General features: G+C 53.3%; 1 non-coding gene across 1 annotated transcript; it reads left to right on the top strand.

The window, feature by feature from the left end:
- Window positions 1-312: 312 nt before the first annotated feature.
- Window positions 313-463, top strand: LOC134154861 (5.8S ribosomal RNA). Its single transcript, XR_009961374.1, has one exon. It is a non-coding gene; the product is annotated as a 5.8S ribosomal RNA (ribosomal RNA).
- Window positions 464-22,423: the final 21,960 nt, after the last annotated feature.

The following is a 22,423-nucleotide window of genomic DNA, read 5'->3' on the forward strand; positions in this document are numbered from 1 at the left end:
CCGTCTCGCCTGCCAGCCCGGCGCTGGGCGTCTGTCCACGGAAGGGCCGGGGGAGCGCTCTCGAAGCGAGAAAAGCGTTGTCCCAGGTCGGGAGCGAGGGCTCCCTGCCCTTCTTGTTTGGGTCTGCCCTTCCTCCCCCCCCCCCCCCGAGCTCTGTGCTTGTACGGTCGGTGAGGCGAGCCCGCTCTTCCCGCTGTCCCTCGCTCAGCAGCCGGCGGTGGTGCGAGGAGGGAGGTGGAGGGGAGGGAGCCCTCAGAGGCTGCCAATGCGGCCTGGTCCCCCTGCGCGTGTGGTGGGGACTGAAACCAAGACAACTCTTAGCGGTGGATCACTCGGCTTGTGCGTCGATGAAGAACGCAGCTAGCTGCGAGAATTAACGTGAATTGCAGGACACATTGATCATCGACACTTCGAACGCTTGCAGCCCCGGTCTCCCGCCAGGACTACCCCTGTCTGAGCATCACTTGATGGTCTATCCTCAGCCCCCATTGGTGCAGCGGTCCCGTCCCTCCCAGGGGATGGAAGGGGAAGCATGCGGCAGCAGTGGTGCAAGGCGATGTGGTGTGGCTGGGACACCTGGCAGGCCCTCACCCTGCATGGCTGGGCCGTTGCCCCGCTAAGTGCAGACGCGGAAAATCCTCGCTCCTGGAGTGCCGCTTTGTGGAGTTCATCCTGCCGGGCCCGAAGGGTGGGTGGGTTGCCACAGCCCAGCACCTGTCGCCGCCGCCCGCCACTGCTTGCCATTGCCACCATACGGGCTCCTCTCCATCACTCTCCTGGTGGTACGCTTGTATCCCATTCCCCTCTGAGGTGTGGCAGCTGGCTGCCTGTCCCCCACCCCTCTCCTTGACTGCTGTCATCTTGGTGCCCACCAAGTCTCCCCACCCCATCCCCACAGCTTGCCCGTGTCCGTAGCATGTTTTGAGCCACTTCCACCCACTGGCTGGCATAAGCCGTGGGGTTATGTTGAGGTCGGCAGCAACGGGTATGGGTCCCGCATCTGGGTGGAGGGGGCAGCGTAGGCCCCAACTAGTGTGAAGGAGGGAGGAGAGGGGAGGGGAGAGGAGAAAAAGGGAGGGGAGAAAAGGGGAAGGGAGAAGAGGGTGCCGTGCCGCTCCGCACCGGGGCGAGAGCGGAGGCAGCGGCCGGGAGGAGGAGGAGGAGCTCAGCCCCAGCCACCGGAGGGCTGCGCGAGCGCGTGAGCGAGCGAGCGTGTGTTTGGGAGCCGGGCCCGGGGGAGGTGCGGACCTTGTCCCCTGTCCCCGCCTGGCTGTCTGCGGGTGGGTACCGCAGAGGTACCGCACCACGCTGCCACGCATGCGTGTCGGAGGTCCCCCCCGCAGTCCTCCCCATTGTGTGGCAGCAACCTCAGGTCGCCGTGCCTCTTCCCCCCTGGTCCTGGCTAGGGGCCTCTGGCCGTCTTCTCGCCGGTGGGCACGTGCCCGCTGACTGAGCCCTGTCTTGGACCTCCTCTGGGAGTCGAAGTGCGAGGGGCAGGTGCGCGTGTGCCCACCCCGCCTCCATCTGATTGCGACCTCAGATCAGACATGGTGACCCTCTGAATTTTAGCGTATTGGTGAGCAGAGGAAAAGAAACTACCCAGGATTCCCTCAGTAATGGCGAGTGAAGAGGGAAGAGCTCAGTGCCGAATCCCCACGCTGTAGTGGGGCGCATGAAATGTGGCGTACAGAGGTCCCATCCCCGGCGCCGCTCTCAGCGCAGTCCGCCCGGAGGATTCAACCCAGCGGGCTCGGTCGGCCGTCTCGGGTCTCGGCGAATCCCCGCCTCCTCCTCCCCTCCGTCCCCTTGGTGAGAGTGGGCAGGCCAGGGACCGCTGCCCAGCCAGCTGCTGACCCCCATTGGGCGCACTTCCCCCATGGTGGTGTGCTGTGACTGACTCTGCCACTCTGGGAAGGGCCCGGTGGGCAGGTCTGTTTCTTCCCACCCCCGCTTGTGGCGGGCAGGGAGGGCGCCACAAGTTGACGGTGGCGGTGACGGTGGCCCCCATCCGGGGGACGGTCCCGCCAGTCCCCAGCATGACTGTCAACTGGGGCAGAGTGTCCTCAGTACACCCCGACCACTTTGTGCCGCCGGGCAGGGTGTGGCCATGCTTGGGCGCCCGGGATCTGCGGCGATGTCAGCTACCCACCCGACCCGTCTTGAAACACGGACCAAGGAGCCTAGCATGTGTGTGAGTCAGCAGCTCGCTCGAAAGCCTGTGGCGCAATGAAGGTGAGTGCCGGCGCGCGCCGGCTGAGCTGGGATCTCGAGGCGGAGGCAGAGCCAAAGGCGCACCACTGGCCCGTCTTGCATGCTCTGTCGGGGAGGCGGAGCATGAGCATCCATGCTAGGAGCCAAAAGATGGGGAACTATGCCTGGGCAGGGCGAAGCTAGAGGAAACTCTGGTGGAGGTCCGTAGCGGTCCTGATGTGTAAATCAGTTGTCCGATGCAGGTGTAGGGATGAAAGACTAATCAAACCATCTAGTAGCTGGCTCTGTCCAGAGTTTCCCTCAGGATAGCTAGCACTCATGGGCAGCAGTTTTACCTGGTTAAGCGAAAGGTTAGAGGTCTTGGGGCCAAAACGATCTCAACTTCTTCTCAAACTTTCCATGGGTAAGACGCCTGGCTTGCTGATGTGGACAGAGAACATGGAATACAAGTTCCCTTACGGTTGAGCCTGTACATTGGGACTTGGAGATCCGGTCCCCAAATGACAGTCTCTGGATTTGACTTGGCGGACAGGCCACCGCTCAAATCAACTGGGAAGAGGATCCATAGAATTCCATGGTTTGTAAATAGCCAAGTGCCTCACCAGCTACTTAGTGATGTGCATGATTGGGTGGATCCCAGTCCTGGGGTGCATTAGGAAGAGTGTCGCCAGCAGGTCGAGGAAGCTGATCCTGCGCCTCTGCTCAGCCCTGGTGAGGCCTCATCTCAAGTACTGTGTCCAGTTCTGGGCTCCCCAGGACAAGAGAGACATGGAGCTACTGGAGAGAGTCCAGCATAGGGCTACGAGGATGATCAGAGGGCTGGAGCATGTGCCCTGGGAGAAACATCTGTGAGAGCTGGGCCTGTTTAGCCTGGAGAAGAGCAGACTGAGGGGGGATCTTATCAATGTGTATGAGTACCTGAAGGGAGGGTGTCAAGGGGGTGGGGACAAACTCTTTTCAGCTGTGCCATGTGACAGGACAAGAGGCAGTGGGCAGAAACTGACCCCCAGGGAGTTCTGCCTGAATATGAGGAGGAATTTCTTCCCTGTGAGAGTGACAGAGCACTGGAACAAGTTGCCCAGGAGGTTGTGGAGTCTCCTTCTCTGGAGATATTCAAAGCCTGCCTGGCTGCAACCCTGTGTAACATGCTCTAGGTGACCCTGCTTGAGCAGGGGGGTTGGACTAGATGATCTCCAGAGGTCCCTTCCAACCTTACTGATTCTATGATTCTATGCTTGGATGGCGTGGAGCCGGGCCGTGGAATGGGAGTGCTTAGCGGGCCACTTCTGTTAAGCAGAACTGGCGCTGCGGGATGAACCGAACACCGGATTAAGGCGCCGGATGCTGACACTCATCGGACCCCAGAAAAGGTGTTGGTTGATATAGACAGCAGGATGTTGGCCATGGAAGTCGGAATCTGCTAGGGAGTGTGTAACAACTCACCTGCCAAATCAAGTAGCCCTGAAAATGGATGGTGCTGGAGCATTGAGCCCATACCTAGCTGTCGCGGGTGATGCGAAGCCACGTGGGCTACACTGCGACGAGTAGGTGTGCAGCTGTGGTGTGCCTTGAAGCCTGGGGTGTGGGCCTGGGTGGAGCTGCCGCAGGTGCAGATCTTGGTGGTAGTAGCAAATATTCAAACGAGAGCTTTGAAGACCAAAGTGGAGCAGGGTTCCATGTGAACCGCAGTTGAACATGGGTCAGTCAGGCCTAAGCGATAGGCGAGCGCCATTCCAAAGCAATGGGTGATGGCCTCCGTTGCCCTCAGCCAATCAAAAGGGAGTCAGGTTCAGATCCCTGAATCCAGAGTGGCGGAGATGGGTGCTGCGAGGCGTCCAGTGCGGTAACACAACTGATCCCGGAGAAGCCATCTGGAGCCCCAGGGAGAGTTCTCTTTTGTTGGGGTGGAGGGATAGTGTAGTGGTTATTACATCTGCTTTACCTGCTGAAGGTCCTGGGTTCACCCCCCAGTGGAATGAGCACCAGGAAGTCTTTGGGAGGTAAAGGAAGTCGGCAAGTGGCATCTGTAACTTGAGGCTAAGGATTGGCTGTAAGGGCTGGGGCAGTCAGGTTGGGGCAGAAAGCAGAGGCAGATGTGCGCTGTGGCTGGACAAATCCCTGTGCACCACACCCATTTCCCCAAGGGGGCACGAGTCAGTGACTCTGGTTGCCAGACCCTTCCAGTGGATCGCCCCAGCTGTGGCAGGCACTGCCTGGCCTCTCCCTCCCTCCTCCTTGAGCACCAGCAGCCACCACTGCCCCTCCTCCACCCATCTGCAGGGCTAAGGGTGGCTGCTGGGGCTCGCGGACGAAGGAGAGTGGGGCCAGGCAGTGCCCTACCTGTGGCTACCTTCAATGGTTTAGCATGGGGAGCCAAGATCCTGGACTCGTGCCAGGATCGTCCCTGTGGGAGAGGAAAGAAAGTGGATGAAGCGTAGGGCGGTGAAGAAGGGTCATTACCTCAGATACCAGAAGCTGTTCAATCTGGATCGAAGGAAGCTTGCTGGTATCATTCTTGATAACATCGAAGCACTATGGTGCCCCCTTCCGATGGAGGAACTGTATAGCTCCTTCCAAAAGAAGTGGGAGGAGGGAAAGCCTTTCGGTGGCCTGGGTACCTTCCTTAGTGCAGGAATGACGGATAATTCTGCGTTCAAGTTTATGATCTCCCCGGCGGAGGTCGGGAAAAATCTGGCGGAGATGAATAAAGCCTCTGCCCCCGGTCCGGACGGCGTGTCGGTAAGGGACATTATCAAGATGGATCCCCACGGCAGCCAATTGGCCGAGATGTTCAATTTATGGCTCTTGGACAGGAACATCCCGGACTGGGTGAAGGAATGTAGAACGGTCCTGATTCCAAAATCTTTGGACCCGGCAAAAATAGAGGACATTAAGAACTGGCGACCCATCACCATCGGGTCGATTATTTTACATCTATTTTCACAGATCCTAACAGCACGGCTGCAGCGAGCATGCCCGATCAATAGCCGTCAAAGGGGTTAAATATCATCCCCCAGCTGTGCGGAAAACCTGACGTTTCTCCAAATGTAATCAAGCATGCCAAGAAAAAACATAAGGCATTGGGCGTTGTCTTCGTGGACCTGGCAAAAGCTTTCGATTCTGTCTAACACCTGCACATCTTCCAGGTCTTCCGACAGAAGGGCGTGGATAGTCACATTTGTGACATCATTGCGGAAATGTATAAGGATAGTATTACACGGATCGAAGTTGGGAATAGCTGTTCCGAAAAGATTAACATCCTCACCGGGGTAAAGCAAGGTGATCCAATGTCCCCGCTTCCGTTTAATCTATCAATAGATCCTTTGTTATGTAAGTTGGAAGATATGGGAAAAGGATTCAAATAGGGAAACAGCTCCATAACATCGTTAGCTTTCGCAGACGATCTGGTCCTATTGAGTGACTCTTGGGAGAATATGCAGAGCAACACTGAAGTGGTGGAAGAGTTTTGTCAACTTACCGGGCTGAAAGTCAATGCTTCCAAATGCCACGGATTTTTCATTAGGCCCACAAAAGACTCGTATGTTATTAATGACTGTGATCCGTGGAAGATCGACGGTGCTCAACTGGATATGATTGAGCCCGGTAGCTCTGAGAGATATTTGGGCCTTGGGGTGGATCCGTGGATCGGTCTCGTCCGCCCGGAGCTACGTGAGAAGCTGGCTTTATGGGTTGAGAACCTAGGGAAAGCCCCTTTAAAGCCACTTCAGAAGGTAGAAATCTGCAAACATATGCTATCCCTCGACTGCTATATGCAGCAGATCGTGTTGGTGCAAATGCCACATACCTTCACTCCCTGGACCTGGCGATTAGAACTGCAGTGGAAGGTTGGCTTCACTTACCTTCCAGCATATGCGATCCATCTTGTATGTCAGCAATAGAGATGGCGGTTTGGGGTTAACCCGCCTTGCAAGTCAGATTCCATCTTTGCAGGCTCGCCGCTTGTTGCGGATCGCTCGCTCCAGTGATAACATCACTAGGGCTGTGGTCCTAGAAGAAGGGATCCAGGAAGAACTTCAGAAAGTCTGGATCGCTGCTGGAGGGAGAGCGGATCAAGTTCCATCAGTATGTGGCGAGTTTTTGGTGGTTGCCCCCTTAGCTCCGGAAGGCGACGAGTGCTCTACACTAACGAGAGTTAGAAAACTGGGCCAATCTAAGATTTCAAAGCCGCGGGATTAAGAACTTTGAAAATGATATCACCAGTAGCAATTGGCTAATACACTATAGAGGCATTCCTCACAGGAAGTTGTTGATGGCTATCCAGCTACGCGCCAATGTTTATCCCACCAGGGAGTATTTGGCGCACGGGCTGGGGCCAGAAGCATTGAAGAGTTGCAGGCATTGTTCTGCAGAATGGGGAACTTGCTCCCATATTATTGGATACTGTCCTGCAGTCCAGGAAGCCCGGATCCGAAGGCACAACATCTTGTGCGAAATGCTGATTAATGAAGCAAAGAGACTGGAGTGGGAAGTGTTTGTTGAACCCAACTTCAGAGACAGAAACAACAAGCTTCTTAAGCCAGATATGATAATGGTGAAGGGATCCTGGGCGAAAGTAGTCAACTTTACGGTACGCTGCGAAAGTAAGATGACATCCTTGAGCGACGCAGCGGCAGAAAAAGTCCAAAACTATCGACATCTAGAAGAGCAAGTGAAGGAGATGACAAAAGCTGGAGAGATGGAGTTCCTGGGCTTCCCGACTGGTGCGCGAGGGAAGTGATATGAAGGCAATGAAAGATTGCTCGCCGAGCTTGGGCTCTCCCAAAGCTGCATGAAGGGGTTGGCGAGGGCCTTCTCACGAAGAGCTCTGCTGTCCTATCTTTACGAGTAAAGGTAAGGGTGTGTGATCTTTCTTATTTGTATTACAAAGTTTCTTTGTATTACAATGCCCTTCTTCAGAAGGCAAGAACAAAATTCTTCACTCAGACGACTGAGCTTGCTCTTTCTTCTGGAAATGCTGAATTTTGTCCTTGCCCGCTCCCTTGTGGTCGAGCGTTATCGTAGGGACATAAGATCTAGTTCCCAAATGACCGTTACTGAATTTGACTCAGGTGGACGGGCCGCCTTTATAACTAACTTGGAAAAAGAACCGTCAGGTTCGTAAATAGACAGGACCATAGTTACTAACTGGGCTTAGCTGCAGAGGCCACACCTCCACGTGGTCCCACTGGAGGCCCATTATTGGGTAACCGAGTTGGCCTCTTCCCCAGTGTGTAGGGTGTTATAGCCGCTTCCACCCTATTGATTGAGTTCACCGTCCAATCAATAGTACTCTAGATGATGCAAATTTTCGACCGCAGGTGTATCACATTTGTGTGTCCAAAGCCCTTTGCCTGAGGGCTACATTTAAAGGCTCACCAGTTGAACTTGGGGGATTGGTTCTTCTGGTTGTATCTGAACCCCCATAGACAATCTGTACGTTCTTAGGTTGTGAATTTCATTTCGGTGGATACCCAAACGGGAGAAATTTCCCAGGAAACTGCAGTGTTGAGGCCTGCAGTGGTAACATCAGGTGAATGGGTCCACGTGACACAAAACTTGACATTTTTCAGCTCGACTTATGAGGGTGAAGAGGAGAGAGATCTGCCCCCCATTCCTGATTGCATTAAAGATCTGCCAGAGGTTTATGAGGTGTTGCCATCTGCCAAATCACCCCCAAGGGTCGGAGCTGAAATATCAGCCCGACAGGAGGGGGAGGAGGAAGGCGATGTGCCAACAACTTCCTCAAGGCTTGCAATCTTTTTTGCTACTGTGACAAGTCCGATCCTTGGTGCCAGTGGGCCGGTAGCAACTGATGTGAGCACACCGGTTGTGAAGGTCCCTGATCCAGCATGTCCATGCTGCGGCATGAGGATGGGGAAGATGGCGGCTCTAATTGAACATCTGAGGAGGGCCCATGTTCGGCGGAGAATCTTATATCAGTGCTCCCGTTGTGGGAGGACTAATGAAAAACATCACAGTATTGCCTGCCACTTCCCAAGGTGCCAAGGGGCCCAATGGGAACCTGAAGAGGATGATGGACTGGGAAAGGACGATGGGAGTTTGAGATGTGAGGAATGCGAGAGAGTGTTTAAGACTAAGAGCGGCCTCTCTCAGCACAAAAGATTCATGCACCCACAAACTAGGAATCTGGAACGTATAGAGCAAGCTTGTCCGAAGGGAAAAGGAAGGAAGGGTATGCATAAGAGCTGTTGGTCTGAAGAGGAGACAGCGTTATTGCTCGATTTGGAACAGAAGTTCCACGAAAGAAGTGCCACGAAAACACCAAACAAATCAGCGACAAGCGACAGCAGCTGGCGAGTGCGAAGCCAACAGCATCAGCTGAGAAGGCTGCCCCAGGGGATGTACCGGTGGAGAGTGTGGATATACAGCTTGTTAAGAAGGAATATAGAAGGTTTATTGCTGAAGCGATTTATTCAGGACCCCAGTCTTCGAGCTGGAAGGAAGCGTGTAAGAAGATCCAGGAGGGTATCGAAGATGGTGGGGACATCGTAACAGAGGCATCGGAGCAATGTCTATCACAGCTGGCGGGGCACATTCTCACTGCTAAATTGAAACAACGCAGGAGGAATCAGGCCAGGACCGTTCCTGTGAGAGAGGAGAGGAAATGGATGAAGTTCAGGGCGGTGAAGAAGGGCCAGTACCTTAGATATCAGAGGCTGTTCGATCTTGATCGAAGGAAGCTAGCTGGTATCATTTGGGATAACATCGAAGCACTACAGTGCCTCCTTCTGATGGAGGAACTATATAGCGCCTTCCAGAAGAAGTGGGAAGAGGGAAAACCTTTCGCTGGTCTTGGTACCTTCCGGAGTTCAGGAGAGGCTGAGAACCCTACATTCAAGCTTATGATCTCCCTGGCGGAGATTGGGAAAATCCTGCTGGAGATGAACAAAAGTTCTGCTCCTGGTCCGGATGGCATGTCGGTGAAGGACATCATTACAATGGACCCTCAAGGCAGCCGGTTGGCCGAGATGTTTAATTTATGGCTCTTGGCCGAGAAGATCCCGAAATGGGTTCAAGAATGTAGGACAGTCTTGATTCCAAAATCTTCGGACCTGTCTAAAATAGAGGACATTAACAACTGGCGACCCATTACCATCGGGTCAATTATTTTGTGCCTATTTTCGTGGATCCTGACTGCAGAGTTACAGCGAGCGTGTCCGATCAATAGCCGTCAAAGGGGCTTTATCTCATCACCCGGCTGTGCGGAAAATCTGACGCTTCTCCAGATGCCAATTAAACATGCCAAGAAAAAACACAAGACATTGGGTGTTGTCTTTGTACACCCGGACAAAGCATTTGATTCGGTCCAACACCAACACATCTTCCACGTCCTACGGCAGAAAGACGTTGACAGTCACATCTGTGATGTCATCGCAGAGATGCACAAGGACAGTGTTACGTGACTCGAAGTTGGGAATAGCTGTTCTGAAAAGATTAACATCCTCACCGGGGTAAAACAGGGTGATCCAATGTCCCCGCTTCTGTTCAGTCTATCAATAGATCCTTTATTATGCAACTTGTAAGATATGAGGAAAGGATTTAAATATGGAAGCAGTTCTATAACATCATTAGCATTCGCGGATGATCTGGTCCTGTTGAGTGACTCATGGGAAAATATGCAAAGCAATATTAAAGTGGTGGAAGAATTTTGCCAAGTTACTGGGCTGAAAGTTAACGCTTCGAAATGCCACCGATTTTTTATTGGGCCCACAAAAGATTCCGATACGATTACCAACTGTGATCCGTGGAAGATCAATGGTGCTCAATTAGATTTGATGGAGCCAGGCAGCTCCGAGAGATATTTGGGCTTAGGGTTGGACCCGTGGGTTGGTGTTGCCCGGCCGCAGCTACGTGAGAAGCTGGCTTTGTGGATTGAGAACATAGGGAGAGCCCTATGTTGCACTTCTCCTGGGCCCGGCTCCCGAAGACTCACTCGCTCGCTCATGCACTCACGCACATTTCCACCCGCTTGGGCTGAGTTCCTCCTCCCAGCCACTGCCTCCGCTCTTGCTCTGGTGTGGCATGGAATGGCACCCTCCCCTCCTTTCCCCTTTTGCCACCCGTCAGGGCCCACGCTGCCTCCCACCCTGCTATGGCACCTGCCGCATCACTGCCGACCACTATGCAATGCCATGGCTGACACCAGCCAGTGGGTGGAAGTGGATCGACACATGCTATGAACGGGGGTGCAATGCAGGGTCGGGGGGGCTTGGTGGGCACCGAAACGGCAGCAGTGAGGGCAGAGGGTGGAGACAGGCAGCCAGCCACCCCACCCCAGAGCATAACAGAGGACCAGTGCACCACTGGGAGAGTGATGCAGAAGAGCCCACACGGCGACACTGGCAAGTGGTGTCCAGCGGCGGTGACAGGTGCTGGGCCACAGCGATGGGCCCACCCTTGGGGCCAGTGGGACGAACTCCGCAAAGTGGGTGTGTATCCGTACTATGTGATAGTTGGCGGGAATGGTCCGTGTTGTAACTCTTGTGTCTGTACTACACAATACTTGGTGGCAATGGTCTGTTTTGTAACTTTTTGGTGTCTAGAACAATACCGCTGTGTTAAGCAGAATACAAATAAGTAACTAACAAGGTCTTGGAAATCTGTGAGAAAGAGCAGCGGTTGCTAACATATAGATTCTGTGGCTTCCAGCCACAAAATAACCATGAGAAGCTGTCAACATGAAGGTCAGAAGTTGAAGAGTAATGAAATAGCAACCCCCAAAGTCAATGTGGCCCCCGAAATAAGTCTGCACGTATGCCCAGTATCACAGCCTGGTTATGCAACTGGGGCGGAGTCGAGCTAGACTCCCTGCACCTGTTGGCCCCATGTGCCAGGACTCCTGCCTACAGCGAGTAATCATAAATACCGGAATTTTTCTGAAGGAGAGTGAGGCTGCTACACAACAGAGGACCACGTTGCCCCCTCAGGGACGCCCGAAAAGATTGTGACTGCCAACTTTCTCTCTTTCATCATGCAGCCGATCGGGACAAGCATTGGAGTGGTCCTTCTCGAGATTACCATCGGGTTGGTCTCTTTGTAAGTATTTACTAATAAACTGCTTGCTGCTGAAGGGCGTTTGTGTGTGTGTGCCTGTGTTTGTGCTGGCTTACCAAACTGGATGTTTGGCTCCCGGGAATCTAACTGCCACAGGGTGCTCTGGGAGTGGGGGTTTCCTGAGTCTGCACTTAGGGGGACGAAGGCCCAGCTGCATGGGGCACAGGCCTGCCAAGCGTCTCAGCCATGCCACACCGCATCAGCCACACAGCGGCAGCCACCGAGCCCGGTGGGCAGGGAGGGGAGGACAGGCGCAGCAGGGCATGCCGGCTGCAGCGGACGGTCAACAGACCTGGGTGGGCCAGCTAGGAAACCGGGTGCACACACCAGGGTCCCGGCTCTGCTGCTGCCGCCAACTTGCCACCACCACCACTGCCTCTGCTGCACACTTCCCCCTGGCCCTGCTGCCTGCTTCAGGGATGGGTGTATGGAGGGTCCCTGCGGAACCTAAGCGTCGGAGCCTGCCCGCCATCAGGAGTGTCCCCGCCCACTCACCCATGGTCCACCAGCCCAGCGCTTCCAAATCAGGGAATGGTGCCTGCTCTCCCTGCCTCCACGTGGACACCGGGGTTGGGGGGTGGGGCACCCCCTCCACAACCCAGCGAAACTGGGTCAGGCAGAGCGAGGCAGGTGTGATGGATGGCACAGTGACGGGTCTGACTGCAGGGTGCCACCAATGCCTGCAGTGTGGGACTGAGTGCAATGGCCAAAGCAGAAGAGTGCAGAGGCCTGGTGTCCACATTATCTGCGGTGAGGGCTCACCGTCCCAGCAGCGAGCATGTGCTTGCACCAAGGTTGCATGATCGAGGCAGGTTGGCACAGGCTGACCATGCAGCATCCCTCCGCCAAGACCAGACCACGGAGAGAGGGAGTAGGGTACCCCTCTCCGACCTACCTGCCCAGGGGGTGAGCATGGGGCATGCCCGCTAGCATGGTGGGGGGGAGTGCGATGCTGCACATGCTGACCCCTCAGCCCTCTGGAAGCACACCCAGTGCCCCTTGGGTTGCGTCGTGCCACCCAAGTCTTTAAACCCCTTTTCAACTCCTCGACCAAGAACCACCGGGCCAAGTGCCTGGGGCCCACGGCCATCCCGACCAGCGGTGGCTGTCAACAACTGCAGTTGCCAGAGGACCTTCTCTCCTCTCCTGCCAACCCATAGCACAGACTCCAAGGAACGCTGTGGAGTGACTAGAGTGGTGGGCAGGGAAGGGTGGTAGGTGCACGGTTGGTGCGGTGCGCGCAGTACCCAGGAGGAGCGAGCTGGCACACAGGACCACATGGCTGGGTCATCAAGGTGGGGCAGAAGAAAGGCAGATGCTAGGTACCTGGTCCTAGTGTGAGGGCAACAACCTGAAATCCCCACAGGGATGCCTCCCCCGCCACTCCGAGGCCCACGACAGCGGCAACAGCTCTGCTTGGCGTCCCGCACTTGGACACCTTTGCTGAGAAAACAGCCACCGGCATCAGAGCAGGCGAGCAGCACCACATCTACCCCACCACAGGCGACAGTGAGCATCTCCAGCACACCCCTGCCCTGGCATGGCAACAGGCATGGGAGAGCGACACCACGTCCACTGTGCAGCCTCAAAGAGGCACCGCACGTTGTCCCACCTGCCTGCTGCTGCACGTGCCATTGCCTCCCGGCACACAGACTTTTGCTGCTGCTCTTGTCACCACCACCTTTGCAGCCCTCCAAGTCAGCCCGCTCCCAAGCAGGGAAGGAAACAACATAAAATGAGAGCTGGAGACACTTTTGCTCAAGGAGGGGACTCCTGCTCCCTCCCACCCTCACCCCTGCTGCTCTCACCACCACTGCAGTCATGGGGAGAGGCGGATCTGCCCTGGAGGAACTGGAAAAGGGGAAAGGATGCCTGTTCCCCCCAGCACATGCTGGACATTGGCCCTTTCTCTCTGACCTAAAAAAGCTTGTGTCAAGGCCTGACCCTCAATAGATCGCAGCAAGGGAGCTGTTCTACTACATACAAAACCCTGACCCAGAATAAGGTTGCCTACGAATGATTTAACACTGGGTTCCCCATGAACACGCAGTTCGCAATGGGTGAGAGACAGCGTCACATCTGTCCACGCTCTAGTCCCGACAACCTGTGGCATTCTGCACTGGGCCTGTCCCGGCTCATCCTGCTTGTGCAGAGAAACTGCAAGCCGGCAATCAGCTAATGAAAGCCCACTGAGGCACCTTGGTGATTTCGTAACACTATGTTTAGGGGCGATTCTGGTTACTTAGAGATGTTCAGTCAGAATCCCACAGGTGGAGACCTCGTTCCTCAGACAAGCACAGGCACCAAATACCTCAAGCTGCGGTTCCTCTTGTACTGAGCAGGATTACTATTGCAACAACACATCAGCAGCAGAGCACAAACTAAGCTGTCTCACAATGGCCTATTCCCACCTCACGCTCCCTGTCAGTGGGTGAACAACCCAAGGGTTGACAAAATCTGCTTCACAGTGATAGCAAGAGACGACATGAAAGGATCAAAAGGCAACATTGCTATGAATGCTTGGCCGCCCTCACGCCCTCACCGGGTAAGTGAAAATATGATCACAGTTGTGGTATTTCACCAGCAGCCAAGTCTTATTCTACATCTCTCATGTTTCTTCACAATACCAGACTAGAGTCAAGCTCAACAGGGCCTTCTTTCACCACTGATTCCACCAAGCCAGTTCCCTTGGGGTGATTCCGCTGGATAGTAGGTAGGGACAGTGGGAATCATGTTCAGCCATTCATGTAAATCTCTGACTAGATGATTAGGCATTTGGCTATTAATCAACCACTAAATTGCTAAGACACCTTTTCTGAATTGGGCTTCATATGCATCCCGACCGCCCTTGTCAAATTCTGTGAGCATCACTGGGGACAAGATCCCACGTCCCATACCTACAGGGCTCAACCACAAGGGAGCAGGGCAAGGACAAAATTCAGCGCGTACAGAAGACTGAGCAGACCCATGTCATCTTTGTGAAGAATTTTATTGTTGCCTTCCATGGAAGGACTTTGCATACACAAAGTCACTAAGATGTCATTATACACCAGTTAAAATGAAACATCCTTACCTTTGCTGGAAAAAGATGTGGATAACACCCACAATCCTGATGTGCTGACAGAGGTTGCTTTTTGATCTTAAGCACTCTTCCATCCTTTGACTTCCACATAAACACCTTCATCGCTTTTAGCTTCAGCTGGGGTTAACTGGCATCTCAGGAAGTGGCAGGCAATACTATATTTCTCGTTAGTCCTCCAACACAGGGAGCACTGATACAGGAATCTTTGCCGACCGTGGGCCCTCTGCAGATGTTCAGTTAGAGGTACCATCTTCCCCATCTTGATCCTGCAGCACAGACGTGCTGGATGTTGATCGGGGACCTTCACAGCAGCATACTCGATGTCAGTTGCTCCCCCACAGTCAGTGAAAGGAGTACAAGCTGTGAGGGAGATGTCAGCTCACTGCCTACCTCAGCCTCCTGTGGGGCTTCCTCAACTCCGGTCATTGGAGATGATGCAGCAGGTGCCAACACATCGTGAACCTCGGGGAGATAATTCACACAGGCGGGGATGGGCATGGGAGTACTCTCTTCCCATCCGTCCTAAACTGAAACAAACAGATGTCACATTTGGGCATAGGTGGACCCACTCCTTAGATGTTACCCTTTCAGGCTTAGGCACTGCAATCTCCTGGGAGACCTTGCCTGTTTTGGGGTGCCACCAACACAAAATTCACAATCCAGGGTCTTATAGGGCTGGCTAGCATGTCTGTGGGGATTTGGATATGACCCAGAAGATCCAGCCCCAGGGTCAACCGGTGTGCCTTTGATCAGCCCTCAGGCAAAGGTCTTTGGACATGGGGGAAGGGTAGAGTTGCAGTTGAAATTTTTGGTTCACCTCATATACTATGGTCGGTGAGGTCAGTCACTAGGGTGGAAGCAGCTATAATGCTTGCACACTGGGGCAGAGGTCGACTTGGTTACCTGAAAATGGGCATCCAGGGGGACCACGTGGAGCTGTGAGCTCTGCAGCTAAGCCCAGCTAGTAACTATGGTCCCATCTTTTTATGAACCACAGAATACTGTGGCATCTTTTCTGAGTTGATTATAAAGGCGGTCTGTCTGCCTGAGTCAGGTCAGATGAAGGTCCTTTGGGAACAAGCTCTTACATCCCAACACTACAAGCTCAACCACAAGGGAGCTGGGCAACAGCAAAATTCAGCACTTCCAGGAGACTGAGCAAGCTCATGTTGTCTGTGTGAAGAATTTTGCTGTTGCCTTCCACAGAAGGACTTTGTGCTACAAAGTCACTGTGATGAAATAGAAGAAAGTTTAAATGCCCTTACCTTTACTGGCAAAGATGTGGGCAATACCAACGGAGGACAGGAGAGCTCTTCTAGAGAGCTCCTCTAGAGAAGAGTCTCGCTATCCCTTTCATGTGGCTGGAGGAGAGCCCAAGATCAGCGAGCAATCCCCCATTGCCTTCATAACATTTCCCTCGCTCACTGATCGGGAAGCCCAGGAACTCAACCACACCAGCTTTTGTCCTTTCTTCCACTTGCTCTTCCAGATATTGGTATTGCTGGACTTTCTTTACAGCCGCGTCACTCCGGGGTGTTAACTCACTCTCATAGTGCACTGTAATGCCCACCACTTTCACCTGGGATCCTTTAACCATTATCAAATCTGGCTTGAGGAGTTTGTTGTTGTTATCTCTGAAGTGGGGTTCCATAATTGCCTCCTACTCCAGTCTCTTTGCCTCCTCTGCCAGCAATCCACACAAGATGTGATGTCACCAAATCTGGGCCTCCTGGACTGCAGGACAGTAGCCGATAATATGGCAGCAAGTTTCCCAGGCCGCAGCACAATGTCTGCAATTCTTAGGCACCTCTTGTCCTGGTCCACGGGCTAAATTCTCCTGAGTGGGATAGACTTTGGCCTGCAACTGGATCGCTGTTATCAACTTCCTGTGGGGAATGCCTCAATAGTGCACGAGCCAGTCATTACTGATGTTATCATTTTCAAAGTTCTTAAAACCATGGCCTTGTGATTTTAGATTGGCCCAGTTTTCTAACTCTCCTTTTCTCCATTTACTAGGAACCAGCGAGATGACTCTGGGAGCAGAGGTGTATGCAGTCCCGCAACTGCCGTATGCAGCAGATCATGCCGGGGTGAATGCCACATACCTGCATTCCTTGCACCTCACAATTAGAACAGCGGTGAAGAGCTGGCTTCACCCACCTTCCAGTTCTTGTGATGCCATTCTATATGCCAGCAATCAAAATGGCGGTTTGGGGCTGACACGGCTTGCGAGCCAAATTCTGACAGTACAGGCTCACCAGCTGTTGAGGATCGTTCACTGCAGCGATTACATCACAAGGACTGTAGTTCTTGAAGAAGGGATTCAGCAAGAGTTACAGAAGGTCTGGATCGCTGCTGGAGGGAGAGCCCATAAAGTGCCATCAGTATGAGATGAATTCTTTACAATAGTCCCATCCGCCCTGGAAGGCAATGAGTGCTCTTCAGAGTGGGAGTGTCCTGCTCCAAAAGTTGCCTACCCAATACCTAGCAAGTGGAGGAAACGAGAGTTAGAGAGTTGGAGCAATCTTAAATTGCAAGGCCGTGGAATTACGAACTTTGAAAATGATACCATCAGTAATGATTGGCTGGTATATTATAGAGCTGTTCCTCACGGGAAGTTGATGACAGCAATCCAGCTACGGGCCAATGTCTATCCCACCCGGGAGTATTTGGTGCCTGGACTGGGAGGAGAGGTACCGAAGAATTATAGACATTGTTCTGCAGCCTTGAAACTTGCTCTCATATCATTGGCTACTGTCCTGTGGTCCAGGAGGCCCAGATTCGACATCATAACATCTTATGTGGAGCACTGGCCAAGGAGGCGAAGCGACTGGAGTGGGAGGTAATCACAGAACTGCACTTCAGGGACAAGAACAATGAGCTCCTCAAACTGGATTTGGTAATGGTGAAGAGAACGTGGGCAAAGTGGTGGACCTTATGGTACACTGTGAGAGTGGACTACCATCTCTGAGAGATGCAGCGACTGAGAAGATTCAGAAATATCAACATCTAGAAGAGCAAGTGAAAGAAAGGACAAGAGCTGGAGTGGTTGAGTTCCTGGGCTTCCCAACTGGCCCTCAAGGGAAGCAGTATGAGGGCAATGATGGATTGCTCGATGACCTTGGACTCTCTTCTAGCCACATGAAGAGGACAGCGAGGGCCTTCACAAGAAGAGCTCTCCTTTCCTCTGTCGATGTTATACACATCTTGGCCAGCAAAGGTAAGGATGTTTAAATTTTGTTTGTAATACAGAGGTTTTCTTTGTAATACAAAGTCCTTCTTCCGAAGGCAACAGCAAAATTCTTCATGCAGACGACACGGGCTTGCTCAGTCTTCTGGAAACGCTGAATTTTGCCCTTGCCTGGCTCCCGTGTGGTCGAGCTGTATGGTTGGGGTGTGTGATCTTATTCTCAAATGACTGTCACCGGATTTGACTCAGGCGGGCAGGTCGCCTTTATAATCAGATCGGAAAAGGTGCCACAGTACTCTGTGGTTCATAAAAAGATGAGACCTTAGTTACGCTAGTGACTGACCTCACCGACCAGTCAATAGTATACGAGGGGACCCAAAATCAGCCTGAGGGCTGATCGAAGGCGCACCAGTTGAGCTTGGTGGGCTGGTGCTTCTCGGTCATATCCGAACCCCCACAGATATGTTCACCAACCCTTAAAAACCTTGGGTTGTGAATTTTGTGTCAGTGGCCACCCAAATGGGAGAGATCTCCCAAGAGACTGCAGTGCCAAAGCCTGCAAGAGTAACATCAGCGGAATGGGTCCACCTTTCTCAAAACTTGACATTTTTCAATTTGGACTGTGATGGACGGGAAGGGAGTAATCTCATGCCCATCCCCGACTGCATTAAAGATCTGCCTGAGGTTTATGAGGTGCTGGCACCTGTCAGATCACCTCTGATGACTGGACGCTGGGGAAACCCCGCAGAAGCATGAGGTAGGCAGTGAGCTGACATCTCCCTCAGGGGCCGCAATCCGTTTACCTACTGTGACAAGTCCCATGCTTGGTTCCAGCAAGGAGGCAACGGACGGGAGTATGGCAGTTGTGAAGGTCTGCAATCAACATCCAGCATGTGCTGCAGAATCAAGATGGGGAAGATGGTGGCTCTCACTGAACATCTGTAGATTGCCCACAGTCGGCACGCAAAGCTTGCCTCTTCATGCCAAGAGTAGTGTCATGACACATGGCTGGCTTGTGTTCTTGCCCTCTGAAAACTTCCGCCAGGTCAACTCACAGCTTTCTGCTAGGAGTACCACCCTGCTCAACGCCTCCCCCACAAACGAGGACTCACAAGGAAGAGCTGTGGGCATGCAAAGCTTGCCTCATGCATACCCAGAGCAGCCCCACAAAACATGCCAGCTGGCCCTCTGACCCTCCCAACACTGACACGAGGCTACTCACAGCTTACTCACAGGAGTTCCATGCTCTCAAATGCCTCCCTCAACAGCCAGGACTCACAGGTAAGAGCTCTGGCACATCAAGCTTCCCTCTTGCATGGCTAGAGCAGCCCTGCAAGATGAGCCTGGCTTGTCTTCCTACCTCCTGGAACTTATTACAGGCCTACTCACAACTTATTCCCAGGGTAGTCACCCTTCTGTAAAGCCTCCCACATGAACTAGGACACACAGGCAGGAGCTCTGGGCATTCCGAGCTTGCCTTGTGCATACCGAGGATAGCCTCATTACATGTGCCTGGCTTGCCTTCTTGCCCTCTGCACGCGTACACCATGCTGACTCACAACTTTCTGCTTGGAGTGCCAGCCCGCTCAGATGCCTCCCTCACCAACCAGGAGTCACAGGGAATAGTCCTGGGCATATCAAGCTTGCTTCCACAGATCTAGAATACCCTCACACCATGTGCCTACCCTCCCAACACTTAGGCCAGTCCTACTGACAGTTTAATCCTAGGAGTTCCACCCTGCTCAGACACCTACCACACCCACCAGGACACCCAGCCAAGAGGTCCTGGCATGCTGAGCTGGCCTCCGCATGCCTAGGGCAGCCCCACAACACATGCCTGGCTCGTCTTCCTACCCTTTTGACACTTATACCAGACCTACTCACAGCTTCATCCTAGCACCCTGCTGAAATGCTTACCCCACAAACCAGGACACAGAAAGAAGACCTCTGAGCATGCCAAATCTTGCCTCTGCATGCCTGCCCACATCATGTGCCCTGATTCCCTTCTTACGCTCCTGACGCTTAAACTAGGCCTACTCACAGCTCATACCTAGGAGTGCCACCCTGCACAGACACCTCCCCCACCAACCAGACCACAGGCAGAAGAACCCTGGGTATGCCAGTGTTACCTCTGCAGGCCAAAAGTAGCCCCACGACATGCGCCTTGGTTGCCTTCTTACCCTCCCAATATTTAAGGCCAGGGGAAATCTCAGCTTATTCCTGAGAGTGTCACCCTGCTCACACACCTCCTCCATGAACTAGGACTAACTGGGAAGAGTTCTGAGCACACAAATCTTGCCTCTGCATGCCGTGAGCAGCCCCACAACACCTGCCTGGCACACCTTCCTACCCTCCCAACACTTACACCCGGCCTACTCACAGCTTACTCCTAGGAACTGCACCCTCCTCAAATCCTTCCTTAATAGCCAGGACTCACAGGTAAGAGCTATGGGCACAGCAAGCTTGCCTCTGCATGCCTAGAGCAGTCCAACAACATGTCCCTGGCTCGTCTTCCTATCATCTCAAAATTTATACCAGGCCTACTTGTACCTTACTCCCAGGAGTATCACCCTGCTAAAAAGCCACAAACAATGACCCACAAGGAATCACACAGAATTACAGAATGGTTGAGGTTGGAAGGGACCTCTGGAGATCATGCAGTCCAGCCCCCCTCCGCTCAAGCAAGGTCAACTGGAGCATGTTAGACAGGATTGAGTCCAGGCGGGTTTTGAATATCTCCAGAGAAGAGGACTCCGCAGCCTCTCTGGGCAACTTGCTCCAGTGCTCTGTCACTCTCATAGCAAAGACATTTTTCCTCACATTCAGGCAGAACTTCCTGTGTTTCAGTCTGTGCCCGTTGCCTCTTGTCCTGTCACTGGGCACCACTGAAAAGAGTCTAGCTCCATCCTCTTGACACCCTCCCTTAAGGTATTTGGAGACATTGATCAGATCCCCCTCTCAGGCTTCTCTTCTCCAGGCTACACAGGCCCAGCTCTTGCAGCCATTCCTCATCAGAGTGATGCTCCAGTCCTCTAATCATCTTCATAGTCCTACACTGGACTCTCTCCAATGGTAGCTCCATGTCTCGTAGTGGGGAGCCCAGAACTGGATGCAGTCCTCAAGATGTGACCTCTCGAGGGCTGCGCAGAGGGGGAAGATCACCTCCCGCAACCTGCTGGCAACACTATTCCTAATGCACCCCATGATACCACTGGCCTTCCTGGCTACAAGGGCCCATTGCTGCCTCCGGGTTAGCTTGTTGTCCACCAGCACTTCCAGGTCCTTCTCCGCAGAGCTGCTTTCCAGCAGCTCAGCCCCCAGCCTGTACTGGTGCACAAGGTTATTTCTTCTTAGGAGCAGGACCCTGCACTTGCCCTTGTTGAACCTCAGGAGGTTCCTCTCCACCCAACTCTCCAGCCTGGCCAGGTCTCTCTGAATGGCAGCACAGTCCTCAGGACGTATCAGCCACTCCTCCCAGCTTGGTAGCTTCAGCAGACTTGCTGAGGAGGCACTCTGTCCTTTCCTCCAGGTGCCTGAGGAATAGGTTGAACAGGATGGGACCTAGCACTGAGTCCTGGGGGACACTGCTAACTCCAGGCCTCCAATTAGACTCTGTGCTGCTGAGCACAGCCCTCTGAGCTCTGCCTTTCAACCTCTTCTCAATCCACCTGACAGTCCACTCATCTAACCCACTGTTCCTGAGCTTCTCTAGGAGGATGTTATGGGAGCCAGTGTCAAAAGCCTTGCTGAAGTCAAGGTAGACAACATTCACTGCTCTTCCCTCATCTACCCAGCCAGGCATTCCATCAGAGAAGGCTTTCAGATTGGTGAAGCAGGATTTCCCCTTGCTGAATCCATGCTGACTACTCCTGATCACCTTCTTTGCCTCCATGTGCTTGGAGATGGCGTCCAGGAGGAGCTGTTCCATCCCCTTTCCCGGGATGGAGGTGAGGCTTACTTGCCTGTAGTTGCCTGGGTGCTCTTTGTAGCTCTTTTGGAAGACTGGAGTGATCCTGGCATTCTTCCCGCCCTCAGGCACCGCTCCTGTTCTCTATGACCTTTCAAAGTGATGGAGAGTGCCCTAGCAATAACATCTGCTAGCTCCCTCAGCACTTGTGGGCCCATGGAGCTTTGCTTCTCAAGTTTGCCTGCATGATCTCTAATTCGATCCTCCTCAACCAAGGGAAAGTCTTCCTTTCTCCAGACTTTCACTCTTGTCTCCAGGCTCTAAGCTTCCTTGGGGGTCTGGCCTTAGCAGTGAAGAGTGAAGTAAAGGCGGCATTCAGTAACTCTGCCTTCTCTGTATCCTTTGTCACCAGGGCCTCCACCAATTCCACAGGGGGACCACATTTTCCCTAGGCTTCTTTCCGCTACTGATGTATTTGAAGAAGCTCTTTCTGTTGTCCTTCACATCCCTTGCCAGATTTACTTCCAGGTGGGCCCGAGCCTTCTTCATTGCAGCCCTGCATTCTGTGACAACGTTGCTGTATTCCTGCTAAGTGGTCTGTCCCTTCTCCCACATTCTGTGTCCTTTCTTCTTCTCTCTGAGTTTTGCCAGGAGCTCCTTGCTCATCCATGCAGGTCTCCTGCCCACTTTGCTTGACTTCTTCCTCAGAGGGATGCACTGAATTTGCACTTGGAGAACGTGATGCTTGAATATTAACCAGCTCTCCTGGAGTCTCCTTTCTTCAAAGGTCCTAACCCATGGAATTCCTCTGAGCAGGCCCCTGAAGAGGCCCAAGTTTGCTCTCCAGAAGCCCAGGGCTGCAATCCTGCTTATTGCCCTGCTTCCTCCATGCAGGATCCTCAACTCCACCATCTCATGGTCACTGTAGCCAACTCTGCCCTCAGCCTTCATGTCTCCA

The sequence above is a fragment of the Rhea pennata genome, unplaced genomic scaffold, assembly GCF_028389875.1.
Source record: "Rhea pennata isolate bPtePen1 unplaced genomic scaffold, bPtePen1.pri scaffold_46, whole genome shotgun sequence".
Classification (NCBI taxonomy): Eukaryota; Metazoa; Chordata; class Aves; order Rheiformes; family Rheidae; genus Rhea; species Rhea pennata.